General features: G+C 33.5%; 1 protein-coding gene across 3 annotated transcripts in view; it reads left to right on the top strand.

Annotated features, from left to right (window-relative positions):
* The first annotated feature begins 1,706 nt into the window (after positions 1 to 1,706).
* The window catches only part of LOC121411157 (amidase-like), a 30,702-nt gene continuing 16,630 nt past the window's right edge, over positions 1,707 to 15,778 (top strand). Inside the window, exon 1 of one of the 3 annotated variants that reach the window (XM_041603699.1) lies at positions 1,707 to 1,958. The gene's annotated coding sequence lies outside the window, so the exon portion shown is untranslated. Of the gene's footprint in view, positions 1,959 to 2,451; positions 2,476 to 2,548; positions 2,642 to 15,778 lie in introns of those variants that run through there. The other 2 variants (XM_041603701.1, XM_041603700.1) reach the window with 2 other exon arrangements.

Consider the following 15,778-nt stretch of genomic DNA (forward strand, 5'->3'; position numbering starts at 1 on the left):
TTGTATCCGAATCCATGGAATCTGTTTCAATTAATTGGTGCTTTTCATTTTGAAGCATACTCTTGCAAGGCATAATGAAAACACGATCGCAATGACAACAAGCCAATTATAGGAATGAAAGATCCGCACATAGCCAGGCCGCTAGGTAAGGCACAGGGGAGAGCTCTAGAACGTGTTAGTGATTTAAGCAGATGGTTGAACGCCATACAGAAATCGATTAATGCATAAAGCATTCAGTCGCGTAATCTGTGCGATTTGAGGTTTATATAGGCATATATAAACATCGAGTGAGAAACATGTAATAGGCCAGCAAACATCTGGTAGAATAATTATTATCAGTTGAATATTTATAATTTGTTTCACAAGGCTGATACTGTGGATTGGCTCATTTTTGTTGTTGCTTGGGATAAAATGATGTACACTCTAACAACAAATCAGTCAAAAATGACTAGTTAATAGGGTCAGCTGGGTGCAACCGTTATTCTAGTCATATTTGACTATTTTCTAGTCACATTTTACTAGAACAGAGTTATTTCTGACTAGAATATAATGTCAGAAATGTGACTATCAGTGATTGCCATATCAGTTGCTCCCAGCTGACTATACTGGTCTAGTCAATTTGACTGATCTGTTTTAAGAGTGTAATAAGTTATCGATTCGAACTTCAATGAAATTTTCAATAACAAGTTTTATCAAAATCTAATATTCCGCTGAAATATATCAATCATTGTCTATTCTATTGAAAATGTACTGTGTTAATCAATATACCATTATCTTTCAATGCAATTATACATGATTGTGACATATCTATACAAATCATAAGAAAATGAAGAAATTTTTATGATGAATTGATGAAATATTGAGAGCGAAGAGCACTTTTCGCTGTCAGTCATGAGGTTCACCAGAATATACACCAAATCCTTTTCAATATATCATTTCGGTATTAAAGTAGCTTAGACAAAAAAAAATTGAACGATATTTCAATAGTCTTAGACATTCGACTGACATATATTTGAAATGTACTAGTAAAGTAGAAATGATCATATTCCGTTTCATATTCATTCTTGTTGAACATGATGTGATATACAAACATGCATTAATCATGTTGACTGTTGGCATTGTCGACGTTCTTTATTATTCTTTGTTCATAATTGTGTTTGAAGTATCATTAAAGACCGTGATTCTTCTTCATTATCAAAATGTTATGATAATAATGTAGAATTTATCCTTCCTCTGTATTTACATTTTACTAAAACTTCGAAAATATCAACCGGTTCATTCTATAAGTAATTTTATTTCATTTTTTTCTTAATCACATTTGCCAGCTTTGAATCATCGTACAAATTACCATTATTGGCATCTCATAAATGATAAATGTGTATCAAGATAGGTATTGGTCATTATAGTGATCCATTAATTAGCAATGCACTAAATAGGATCATGTTGTCTTGGGATTTAGTGCGACTCCAAGTTTGAAGTCTACAATGGCTTGTGTAATCGCTAAAAAGGTTGGTAATGTTCAAACAGTCACTAAAGCATATTATTTCCTCTATCAAATGTACATTTCTAATTAGATTATGATATAAAGATACATTTTCCATAACAACTGTCATCCATTATGAGCTACCAGTGTTCACTGAATAATGAGAACGCGCATGCGCCGATGGCTCGGCAGTAGGTGTGCCACAGCGAAGCCGCATAGTTGAACTTAGTATTAAAGGTACGTCATTGCTCAGGTCTCCGCCTTCCTTTCCTCTATAATTTCCGTTTGGAAATTCAACATTTTGGACTATATTTTGGTAATGTCTCTTCTTCCTCAATGTTTTGAGCCCATACCATAGGATATATATACCTTGGACCATGTTCGTTGGAGTTTTGGACGATTGGAAGCTTGGAAAAAGTACCTTAAAGTTGGCATATAATCGGATTACAGGCAAAACTGCATAGCTTCGATATAGGTGGGTACTGCATATACACATGACGTATTTTAGTGTAATGATATGTATATCACTGCTGGAATATGTACTTTTTGGGCGCATACCATTGCCGCACGGTGGGTGACCTCACAATAGCAAGAAGAGCAATACAATGGCATGATATTGGCGGGAAATAGTTGGTGAAAAATAATCGGCATCTCGCATTTTTCGGCGATCTTGATTCGTTTTCGGACATTTTTCCTATGAACCCTTAATTTTCCGGTACAAATTTAGTGAAGTGATGTAAACTATTGCAAAATGTCATTTCCTAATTCATCTTATATTTTATAGCATCTCCCGCAAGGATGCGCGATGTGGTTATTGCGCATATTAATATATCTATTATGGCAATGAATTTTTGCCGTTTTTTCATGTTCGCCATCTTGGAGTTTTTCTATCTTGTTTCATTTTGGGGACTTGAAAATTGATTTTAATTCTGCCAGTGATCTTATTAAGAACTAATTTACTTAAACTGAAGTGGATATCTTTTGATGTCAAGGTAAGATGATAAGATGAACAAGGGTGTGGTCTGATCTTATCATCGTCGTCAACACAGGTTGCCATCTTATTGCATGACTTTCTGCGTTATATTTCAAGTCCATATAATCAATATATCTATCAGTTATCTCGAATATTTCATCAATCAAAAACTATAAAATCATTTGGTAAGTTTAGATATTCTGTTTCTACTTTCTCTTTATTCGTGTTTGAGATGGCATCATGCAGGGATTGATCACAGAGGCTCCCCGTGCGGCGAGGCTCGACCGCCAGCGTCCTCACAATGACGCTGTGCAACACACACCTTCAATGATACGCACAGTTTGAATACATGTATAGTTGACTGTAACTCACTATATAATAATGCCAGCGACTGGGCCTCTTGACTTTTGCTGATAATTGTTGGTTATACAAATTATATTTATTATATATGTATACATGATTATATCCCTTATCAGCTTCGTCAATATCAACACAGAGGTATTTTAGAAAATGTAATAAAATGTTACGTTTTTTATTTTGATTCTCAATCTTAAGGTTATTTATTCAATTTAACCTGTCATTTTCCTTTAAAAGCATTTAAAATCAATTATTATTTCACAATCTGTGCTAAACCATCCATCATCTTCGCCGTTTCCCATCTTATTTTGCTATAACATTATGTCAAACATAATTGATTTAATTTATATAAAAAAAATATTAATCACTTCTTTCGGGTAAAAAATACATCTTTTTGTCATTGAAAAGCTTTTCCCCCTTAGTTCCTTGTTAGATTTTGAGTGAAAGATTTTGTATTCTTCTTTCTTTTTTTCTATTGATTAAGGATTCTTTTCCGGCTTGTTAAAGCATTCTGAAAGAAGCCTAATTCCGCAATCTTTCTGACCCCCCCCCCCCTAAATAAAACTTGATCCGGCAGTAGATGTTTGTTTAAATCTTTGAATTTATTATGGGCATATTCTCTTTATACAGGGAAATTGAAAACGAGGATTGTTTCCTAGATCTCATTTGATTTGAAATAATTAAAATATATATATACAAACTAAGCTACACCTTCTAAGTATCACTCTTCTCAACAGTCATGATAATCAACCATAAGCATGGGAAGAAGATAGTCAGCACTTAAGAACGACGCAAACAAAGCCTATGTTATGTTTTGAAATACGCGAAACCAAAATGTATTCAGTTACGAAGAAAATATATGTGAAGGCCTGTTGATCAGTATGAGTGACTATAAAGAAGGTCTATCATTGTCTGTTTGTTTGTTTGTTTGGGTGGGTGGTTGGTTTCTTGTTTGTTTATTTTCGTCGTATCAAGATTGGTGGGGAAAAAATATTTGTAATGATACTGTAACTTAAGTGGTATAATCAGCATACGAAGAAATCACGTGGAATTTTGAAAATGCTGCACAGTTTCTAAAAAAAGAGGATATACGAGTGCATGCATGGGCGAAGCGAATGAGCATGAAATATACTTTATCAACAAGGATATATGTTAGACACTTTCCTAACAAGTGAGTGTATCGCCATATCCATCAATCGAAACAAGTCCAATATTCCATGTAACATATTTGATTTGAAACAAAGTATTTGAGGAAAATGAAGGGTAAGCAGCCTGACCCCCCCCCCCCCTCCCTTGAAAAAAAACACCAGTGATCGATTGCAATTTCATTGCACAGTTCTTTTCATTTTGTATATTGCATAAAAGTTTTTTCTCTATTATATCTCCTCACTTTACAGTTCTTACCCTTTATCTTTTGGGTACGCAGTGGGTTCGTAATGTATAATTCATTATGTCCAAGAAAGTTCACTTGTGCCAGTGAAATGGATAATCCGCCGCAAAATGCATAGAAAGTTGAGTTTTACATGCAGATTTGCCTACAAGATAAACTGTTGTTTCACAGCATTAACTCATTTATTGTGCAATGTAGAGGCTCTATTGGTTGAACATATCGAAATTAAACTGTGACTTTCAAAAGGCATATATTTCCATTTGAATTGGACGAGATACCAGGTTATGGATCCGGAAAAGTTCTTCTGGTGTCAAAATAAGGGCAAGTATAGGACAGACGTGTAATCACGGAAATGCAAAAACCATATCGGCGGAAGAGATAGGATTTAAATATACATTGAAGATCACCAGACAGGGCTCTGTCACCTTCCTTTAAAATTTCGCAATTGGTTCATGGAAAGGCAATATAATGGAACAAAATTACACAATATCCATATTACAAGGAGTGACGACTGGTGTAAGAAACATGAAAAAGGATCGGCGGGAAAGATTTTCCCATATTCTAATGTGCTATAGATAAAATCAATCAGGTAGCAAGTAGCCACCCTCCCCATACAGTTATTGAAATTGTATAAAGAAACTACATGTACTGGAATCTAGATAGGCCTATAGAGGGACATCTGATATATTATTCTAATGAAAAGTAAAAGTTTCGTGTCGAAAAGACATGTATATTGCCATTTCATTTTGTCTCGGATCTTCTATTTTCTTAAATAGAATTTCTATTAAGTGCCCCTCTAATATCGATATCTTTTTCATATTTGAATAATTATAATGTTTTCAAATATATGAGAATATAGACTCCCCTTCTTCAATTTGAAAGAGAAACCTCCTGCTTTTTACCTCTTCCGAAATTTATGAAGAGTCGACCCACATTTGATCTCTCTTATTTCATGAAATCTTGGATCCCGAGCTTACATTTAAATATGACTGTCCATTGGCGGCGGAAGCCCAAAAAATTAGGGGGGGGTCTACCTGAAATTAAGGTTCAGTCACACTAACAAAACTGACTTTTAACCGATCGATGATGTAAAATAAACGCTTACGTTCTGGGTGCCGTAACGCAAAGGTTAGCGATTGACGTACGCTTGATTTTTACGATTGATTGTACATTGTAGTCAATGCAATCAATCGTAGAAAAATGTTGTACGGTCGTTGCTAAGTTTTGTGTTACGGGCCCCTGATCGTTATAGAGTCACTTTCGTGGTGTGACTGCGACAGTATATAGTGCAAACCCATACTATACACTGATTTGCTAGAGTTTTAACAATAGTTTGGCATAAATTTACCTTACTCTTAACCCTTCAATGACTCGTTTCAAGTCCTTATGATTGTTCATCAAAGTGTGTCATCTTTCTTTTAGGTCCTTTAAACATCACCACTCCATATTTCAATCAAATCATGGTTTGATCGTCGATCATTTTGCATCACAGCTGTCCAACACGATAGTCATGTTTATGCTTTTTATCAATCGACATTAACAAATTCCGAATATGACCAGAGCTTGTGCATACACATCCTCTCATATTCTACTGGACGGATTTTCCGTAAGAGGAATTAAAAGCAAGGATCACTTCCTTAAAAAGAAAACTCGTTAGAAAAAGTAGAGGCAGAGAGAATCTAACGAGCATTAAAAGTGAAAAGGGAAAGATTACACTGAAATGCGATTATAATAAAACTACAGCTCTTGTAAAACTCTGGATTAAAAGAGATAAAGTAAAAAGAATCCTGATTATCATACATCGCATTTTTCAAACTGCTTTTGCCCCATTCACCTACCGAAGACGGCCGGGTCTCGCGAGTGTCATGCATCAACATTTTCTGCACAATTTTATCGTTCTCTTATGAGAGATAACTAAACTCCAAATGTAATTTCAAATTCAATGTAAAATATAATTTGTAATATTGAGAAGTCAGATAAATGTATGAACATCGGAAAATAATCTATATTATGTGATGCTTTATAATATGATCGAGCATACTGGTCATTGACAGGCATCACAGTGACATTGTGAACTCTTTTTGTTGATGTTTTGTTTTAATAGGGGACTGCATGCATGGACTTCTTTACTTCTACAAATATTAATACATTTCTTTGATAATTTGTTATTTATTTTCTTGTCTGAAAGAAGAAATTATATATACTTGTATACAATCATACTATTTGTGTCAAGCGTTTTGGGCTTCTTTTGGACGCAAATAAAAAAAAACAGACATTCAAATAAATCAGTATATACATCGCACACTTCCATCACATTGTTAGCTTGGAAATTGGACGTGCCCAAAATAGGTTTTCATAATGAATCGTATATTTTCATTAGGCTTATTTTATGTCTTTATCTAATTGTGGGAATGGGAGTCCATTGTGACTTTTAATCTAGCGAGGATGACTCAGTCGCTAAAATTTAATATCAAAGATGTATACGCATAGCGATATTTGCACCAATAACCATGATTGTTTGACAATAAACTGAGCACTCGAAAGATGAAAGCTTTATATTTCTTAAGGCCCAGCCTGTCAGAATGCGTCGCGTGGAAAAATCGCTCATGCATCAGGCAATATCAGTAATAACACCAATAGATCGGTACATCGGACTGGGGTATAACACCAATTAAAGAGGTGAAGAGAGATTCGAATTTAAAGCTATGATGTGTTTTAGAGAGCAAAGGTGCGGCGATTTTCGGGACGGGGCCTCGCATTGGGGGTCACCATTAATGAACAGATTCAAATCATTGAAATTTTTATTATATTTTCACTCTGTTTGCTAATTCTTCATGTTTTTTTATTCAAAAACTTGAGCAAGAGCAATCAAGATTTTTTTTTACTAATATTCTAATAAGTTAATATCTGGCTGTAACATATACTTCTTCATTCATACCAAAACCTTACTTGCTCCTGATATCTATTTGGAACATAAAATTCGTTACTTAACCAAATAAGCTGCAACCGCTATAATGTTTGCATTCAGTGGTTCGATATTTGTGTAAAAATTATATCATTCATGTTTAGACATGTCTATAATGTCCAGAGATTGGGACAGAAAGTAAACATCAGAACATTATATTCAATTCTAAAAAGGTGAAATTTTCTAGTTTTATAGTCACACTCCATAAGCCATGATTTCAGATAATCTAGCGTTTGTTTCTTTATTTTACAGTTCGCTATATTTCTGTATTTTTTGCGAGATTGATGTTACATTGTTGATGATTATTATTTGCTTTTGAAAATACATGGTAGCGCGATTAGCTTGATTAGATTAGCAAATTATGGAACACCGCGTGCACAGGGTAGATGCAAGCTGGATATGCAGTCATAGCGCGCTGTGATTGTTCATACGCATGAATGATTGCTTTAATATTGTCAATTAGATTATTGGAAGTGGCGACACGTCTGAGGGAGCCCCGTGCGTGTGCATGCATCAATGGAATGGTTTTGATTTCTGAAGGGGGTGGCAACTGCACCAGAATGCTTCGAGAGACGTGGCTATGCTCGCTTAAGAACTAACCATAAGAAAAAGGCAATATTATACAAGGCAATTTATACATGGATCGTTCTTAAATTATCAGACTGTGAATAAGCCTACTGTATCGTTATTTTTTTATAAACACACACAAATCCACACCAGGCACACACAATAATTAACATTATTCGCACTATCTCGTTTCGCTTCCTCATGTCTATTTTTTCGTCATTCTTCCTCCCCCACCCTTCTCCATTCCCTTTTCTCCCCCCCCCCCCCCTCCTCTCTCTCTCTCTCTCTCTCTTTCTATTTTACTCATTGGATTCTCAAGCATGTCGAGAGAAGAATATTCTCAATTTGAAGCATCGTTTCATTTCCATCTAATTTCGTTTATGCCAGAAATCTAATACATATCTACTCAAGTAGCAAAGTAATTATAGTAAATGGGAATTTGAATATAAAAGAATAATACGACTGACATTCATAGGTGGAAAGCATTTCTATTATCAAGGGCTTTGCAAAAAAGGAAAGTCGTATTAGAAGTGTCTATTGTTGAGTGTCGTTCCCACGTCTTTCAAGTTTCATGCAGTCTTCTTTGAGTTCGAATGTATCATTCATGAGATTGTATGGGGGAAATTTCCATTACAAAACTAAAGTTTACTCGTTGGACTAAACGTTGGCATAACGCAAACGAATATGTCTTAATGAATAAACACCAAAATGGAACAAACAGATTGTTGTTTCGCCAACGAATATAATATATGAGTTACACTGATCAATAACAAGGACAGGACATAGTTCTTCTGATTAAGATGGCGAGGAAGAGGGAGAGAATGACATAAAAGTTACTATTATGTTAACTTTGACATCCAGTGGTAATTAAGATGGTAACGCTGATAAACGTCCAATCAAAATCAATGATTCCACGCAAGTTACCATTGAATGACAAAGTTAGCATAATTTTAACATTTATGCAACGGGGTCCTGTGTTCAAAGAGAGTTGGAAGTGGAGGAATTCGAAACATGGCCAAAAATACCGATTTAAGGGAAATTCAATCATTTTTTTTCAGATTAAAAGAAGGGAATGGATCAAGGATGATGCTTAAAACTTAATCAAAATCGTATGCAAAAAGAAGGCTATGACCTTTCATAGTTTCGCTTCTTCCACATGTACAACCAAGGAGTTACTCCTTGGTACAACTTATAATTATGCAAATGAACGAGTCGATGGTGTCACATTTTCACTATTTCTTTTCCATTTCATTATATTCCATGGATTTATTTCATTTTTCCTCATTATAATGCGAAATAGTAAATGTTTGGTTCCTCCCTGATCATGTGTAATTAGCATTGTTGTAACCTATTGTGATTCAATTATTGGATGGCCATTATTGTCACATATGCAAATAATTAAATATAAACATTTTCTAGAATAAATCACATAACAAAATGCGAGAAAAGCAGTGAAACTATGTTAAAAGGTGTGCATATTCATGCAGCTCAGTCGATGTAATATTCTAAGAAAGTTTTATACTGGTATCGTTATTTTACTTCCTCAAACCGAGAGATAATGCACAGACTGTTTCTACGTCTGGTGTGAAAATTATTCAGTCATTTGCAGTAGAAACAAGATTTGCTGATATAAATAATAATAATATAGGGTATTTATATTGCGCACATATCCACCTTGTTATAGGTGCTCAAGGCGCTCCTATATTCTGATATTACCCGGCTAAGCTAGGCGTTCATAGCGCACACAGCTTTTTAAGGAATTACTAATTTTTTTTTTTTTGCAGGATTTTCTGCATTTATTGAAATAATATACATAACAAATTAACAATGCTTGAAACATAATCATAATATAGCATAAAGTACATAACCAAGTGACAATCTTATATGTAGTGACTGAAGACATGAATACATTAAAAAATATATATATATAATGAGTAAAATGCAGAGGCAAACTATATAAGCAAATACATGCTTGAAGCATAGCAGCCAAAAAAGGGAAGGGCTACATGGAAACCTAAGAAATTAATTGTGTCTGTAAAAAAAATTAATGTCACGAATCATCAAACCAAGGGAAAAAAAAGTAGAAATTGAAAAATGAAGTGTGTGCTAGTGTGTGCTAGTGGGTGCAAGTGCAGTTGGGAGATTTATGAATATCTGGATAAAAGGTATTTTTTTAATGAAGCTTTAAAAGAAAAGACAGATGCAGTGAGTTTGATATGATTGGGTATGTTGTTCCATATATCTGGGCCGTGGTGTCTAATTGTTTTCTGTGCTAAAATTATTTTCGGGTTTGTCAAATGAAAGTCTGATGAGTGACGTGTAGGATATGAATGAATGTCCCTATTGTAAGTAAAAATGTTTTGAAAGGATGTAGGTATAGCATTGATTGAGAATTTGTACATAAAAATGGCAGATTGTAAAGTATGGATATCGTTTATTTTCAACGTTTTGAGTTTCCGAAAAATGGGATCAGAGTGAGCTAAATATTGCGAGTGGGAGCAAATACGGAGTGCCTTTTTTTGAAGGCGCAGAATTGAATCTATTTTTGTTTTATTGCTGTTACCCCACAATATATTGCAATATGAAATGTGTGATAAAATAAAAGAATTGTACAACATAAATAGTGATCTTTGGGAAAGACAATATTTGAGTTTATATAATATACCAATACCTCTGGCAACTAGTGTGCTAACATTATGAATGTGGCTGTTCCAAGTTAAATTAGAATCGATTATTACCCCTAAAAATTTTGTCTCTTGTTTTTCAACGAGACTTATGTTATTAATTTTAATGGAACCACGAAATGTATGTTTAGAATTAAGGTGTTTAAAGTATATGAAATTTGTTTTGTTAATATTCAAGGAGAGTTTATTCGACTTAAACCACATAGACAATTTATCTAATTCGTGATTAAATATTGTTTCAAGCATGTCTAAGTTTTTGTGAGAATAAAATACATTACTGTCATCAGCAAAGAGAACATAGGTAAGTACAGGTGATGCATTAATTATATCATTCATATAAATTAGAAATAATAGTGGGCCTAGGATGGAGCCCTGTGGTATCCCACACTTAACGGTACAAACTTGGGATGATTTATAATGAAAATTAACATACTGACGTCTGTTGGATAAATAATCAGTAAACCATGATAAAACAATACCTCTTATTCCGTAAGTCTTTAATTTATACAAAAGAATATGGTGATCCATAGTGTCAAATGCCTTTGATAGATCCATAAAGACCCCAACGGTGTGTTCATTTTTAGAAAGTGAATCTATTATTTTGTCATGTAGTTGTAAGATTGCATAGTCGGTTGAATGATTTTTCCTAAAGCCATATTGATTTGAGATTAACAATTTATTTGTGTCCAGAAAAGAGTATAATCGTGTATAAACAATTTTTTCAAGTATTTTGGATATGCTGGGTTATAATGAAATGGGACGGTAGTTAGAGATTTGGCAAGGGTCTTCTTTTTTGTAAATAGGAATTATTTTTGCAATTTTTAGTTGATCCGGGAAAATTCCATTTGAGAGAGATAAATTGAATATATAAGAAAGCGGAGAAGCTAAAAAATGAATTATTTCTTTAAGTAAACATACACTGATACCGTCATGGCCACTGGATTTGGTAGATTTAAAAGACCGAACAATTTCTATGATTTCATGAGTATTGGTAGGGTTAAAAAATAAAGAATGTTCGGCATGATTACTTAAATATGTCGAAAAGTCATTGGCATTAGATGCAATTTTAGATGCAAGGTTAGGACCAACATTGGTAAAAAAAGAATTAAATGCATTAGCAATTTCGGAAGGGTCTTGCGTTTTATGCCCATTTAAAAGGAAATCAACGTTGTTAAAATCACGCGTATTTTTATTTAACATTTCATTTACTGTACGCCACAATGTTTTGTTATTATCCTTATTGTTTTCAATTTTATTAGAAAAGTACGATCTTCGGGCCAAGCGGATTATTGAGGTTAATTTATTACGGTATTTCTTGTATTTGTTTTGATGTTCTTGAGTTGGTGATTTAAGCGATATCTTATATAATCGATTACGGGTGAATATTGATTGAATTATACCTTGGGTGATCCATGGTTGTTTATTCTTATTTTTATGGGGTTTGATTCTTGTCAGTGGTACATTTTTGTCATAATAGTAAAGAAGTTTATTTAAAAATATGTCATATGATTTATTGATATTGTCTTCTCTATAAACATCTGCCCAACCCTCTGCACTCAAATCAGTTTTGAGAGATTGTATGTTACGTTTAGTTTCTTTTCGTCGAGTAATTTTTTCGTTATTTTGTTGTTTTGGTAAGTGTTTGTCATCTTGACATATCGTGAATATGGGTAAATGATCTGAAATGTCATAGTAAATTATACCGTTGTTGTCTTTATCATTCAAAGTATCTACATTGGAAAAAATATTATCTAGTATTGTATGTGTTGTGCTAGTTATCCGCGTTGGTTTATTAATGAGTGATTTAAAAGAAAATGAGGAAAATAAATCAATAAACTGTTGACCAAGTGGAGTGTAAGGCTTTGAAATGTCTATATTGAAATCACCCATGAAATAAACGTCCTTGTTTTCGCGTGATATCTTTTCGAGGCATGTTTCCAGTCTGTCCAAAAATGTGTTAGTGATGTTATTTGGTGGTCTATAGATAATACCAGCTATTTTATTTTTTTTATTGTCCTCAACAATTTCTATGAATAACGATTCTATACCTTCAAGTTTAATATCATGTCTTATTTTGAAATGTAGATCATTATGAATGTAAAAAGCGACACCTCCTCCCATTCCATGTTTACGATCGTTATGTTTTAAAGTATAATTGTCAATATTGAAAATGTTTGGAGTTGTTGAATGTAACCAGGTTTCTGACATTGCGATCAAAGAAAATGGAAAAGTATTCAATATGGATAAAAACTCACTGAAAGTATCGAAGTTTTTTTGCAAGCTTCTAATATTAACGTGCATAAAGCTAAAGTTGATTGGTTTATCGATTTTGGTGGTATTAAAAGCTATATTGAATTCGTTTGCAGTGTAGTATTTACACTGAGGTGTAAATAAAGCGTCGTTTAAAACGTCATCCAGGTTCATAAATGGCTGAAATTTCTGTTACCAATACGGTGTGTTGAAATTAGGGTGAAAGGTGCGTGCAGGTGGGTGTAGTGTATTTGCTTAATGTAAGGATGTGTCTGATTGGGTGCGCGTACACTAGTGTGACGAACAGACTCCGGGCTGCTGAGTGACAAATCGAGTGAAAAGGAGAGAAATAGGAGAAATAAAAGAAATCATCCGGGATTCGTTGAACCTTGCAAAGAAATTTGGTACATACAGTAATAGAAGTTCCAATGGTCTATAAAAGCAGACTGACTCTAAATGACACGTGGGAATATGTACAATGACATAAGTACAGTGCATGCAATCGTGACCGCAAAATTCAAATTTAGACATCAGACACGTGTATTATGGAATGCAATAATCTCGATAGATACTTTACTTTCAATGAATGCATCAATCTTTAGGTTAAGACTTCTGATTTGAATACAAATTAGCTGTATGGCTAAATCTAGATGTTCACCTGTCCAGTAGACTACACATAAACATAATACATGCATATATTACTTACAAAAGATCATTGTAAGCAAAATATTTGGTAGATTGTAGATGTGAACAGAATAAATTGAGGGGGTACAATGTATATAATTCAACATTGTAAAGGTCCGTATAGATGTATCTGTTACCCTATAAAACTGTTTAATTAAGGGTTCTGAAATAGGTATGCATTCTTTGGTAAACATCAGACTCATAAAGTATGCAGATGATTAATGTATAGACAGCAGTTATAAATCAGAAACATGCATACCATCTGAATGACTTCCAAAAAGGGCTCACATAATATGAATAATGGTGGACTGATATCAGTAAACTTTATCTGTAATCAATGATGTGTCAAATAAGACAGTAATTAAGATGGATTGAATAGAGTTTCATGGACATGGTAAATTCTTGCATATTTAAAAGCTAAGAGCTTAACACAGAGAAGATTGCTGTATTTGTATTACAGATAGTTGAAGTGAATGCGAATGATTCTCATATTATCAGATTATAGCAATGAAACAGTAATTATTATGAAATTCAGGAAATGATTTTACATAAATTCTAGCTGAAACAGAATCCCAGTTTATATCAACCAGACTTTGTACTACAACATGACTATTGAAATAAATATACATTAACAAGAATTAAGCAATTCTCAAGATCTTAACTATAGACCGGTGTACTCGCCAGTGAACTGATCAGAAGAATATGGAAAATACTTATTGGGTATTAAAGTTAGATAAAACGAGTTAAAACAATAATTCTAAAAGTAATAACCAACAGGTTATTCAAATATGATATTCTGTCTGTATATAAAATCATCTTTAAGGGGTAATTCACACTGTATATTCATACTTTTTGCCGTGCATGGTAATTTGTTTTTCTCATAATGTAGGACAAAAAACAAGGTTTGTATCTTTATCCATGCATGATGTACAGTAGGCCCTAAATGACAAATCGTATTTAAATTTGAGCCTAATCTGTTCCAGGTTCATCTACTTATGACTGTATCGAAAGATTAAAGTTCAAAATAATTATAAGAAATATAAAGCACATAATCAGGCAGGCAAAATAATGTTGAGTGCAGTTAAAGTAAATTCCGTGCGATACATCTAACATAAGATTTATCTTAAAGTGGAAATGGAAAAATCTTCGATTCATAGTGAAATTAGATTCAGAAGTTTTTGCAATGACCAGAATAGGCTATCATGTTGACACAGAAAAATGAATTGCAGTTCCCATCTGATAAAAAATAGAGAAGTGTTGGAAGACTAAGCCTGGGCGACAATGTAAGCGTATGTCAACTGGAATCACGAAATTGACTCCTATATGAAAAAATAAATTATGCATGCATTTCCCTTTCTTAGTTAGAATAGTAATCAGTGTAAAACATAAATTTTTGCATACCCAATTGAGGTCTACGGTAAAAAATGGTTCTTCATGTTAAAAAAATAAAATGATTATCAATATGCAAAGTATATCAATAAGCCACAATCAGATTCAAATTTGACCCTAGATTCTGTCCGCTATATGTATACCAGTGAGCTTTAGACAAAATGGCTAAAAACTTAGTTGAAAGTACAGAAGGAAAATTTTTTTGAAACACCAAAAAGAAGATCACAAACCATATTGGTGTGTAAAAATTGTGAACGAAATCAAGCTTTACTAGGGGAGAAATTTTATAAATTGAATGTTAGTGTCGTAAGATGATTTGACATTCACGAGCTGCCAAAGTCTATAAAATGTAAATTTCTCACTGACAAGGTGAGCTATACATGAATGCTCTTCATCATCCAACGTTAATATGCAAAGTAAATTATTAAGCCATTTGTCAATCTGATACAAATTGTACTATCTCCCATCCCATTTACAACTGGTAATAATCTTAATCAGTGAACTTCAGACGAAAGTTGCAAATATAATTGATATACTTGTGGCAAAATTATCATTAATGTGAATCATGAGAATGCAGTCTTCAAAATCTTCAATAAAAGGATAAGTTAACAGACATAAAGAGAGACACTGTCATTATCGCAGAGAAAATAAATTATGAGACCCATCAAAAGGTGGGAAAAGCTTGGACAACATTTTAGGAATAAGAACATCAAGATTCTCGATTCTACCTATTATAATCACGAGGTTGACTCCTATGAAATATCAGAAAGTAACAGTTTCCTGAAATATCGAAAAAAAAAGTTGTGACTGAAGTTACATGAATTTATTTAGTAGACAACTTTGATCTCAAATGGGGGAGTAGAATAAACAACTACATTTCATTTTAATTGACTAAGTTATGTTATTATCGAGCTGTCAAATTGTCACTGACAAAATGAGTCAAAATGTATAGTCATTACAAAATGGTATACCCCTGTGAAATGTGAGAAAAATATGAAAAGGGGAATATCTGATACCAAAAATACTATAGCTTACT

The sequence above is a fragment of the Lytechinus variegatus genome, chromosome 3, assembly GCF_018143015.1.
Source record: "Lytechinus variegatus isolate NC3 chromosome 3, Lvar_3.0, whole genome shotgun sequence".
Classification (NCBI taxonomy): Eukaryota; Metazoa; Echinodermata; class Echinoidea; order Temnopleuroida; family Toxopneustidae; genus Lytechinus; species Lytechinus variegatus.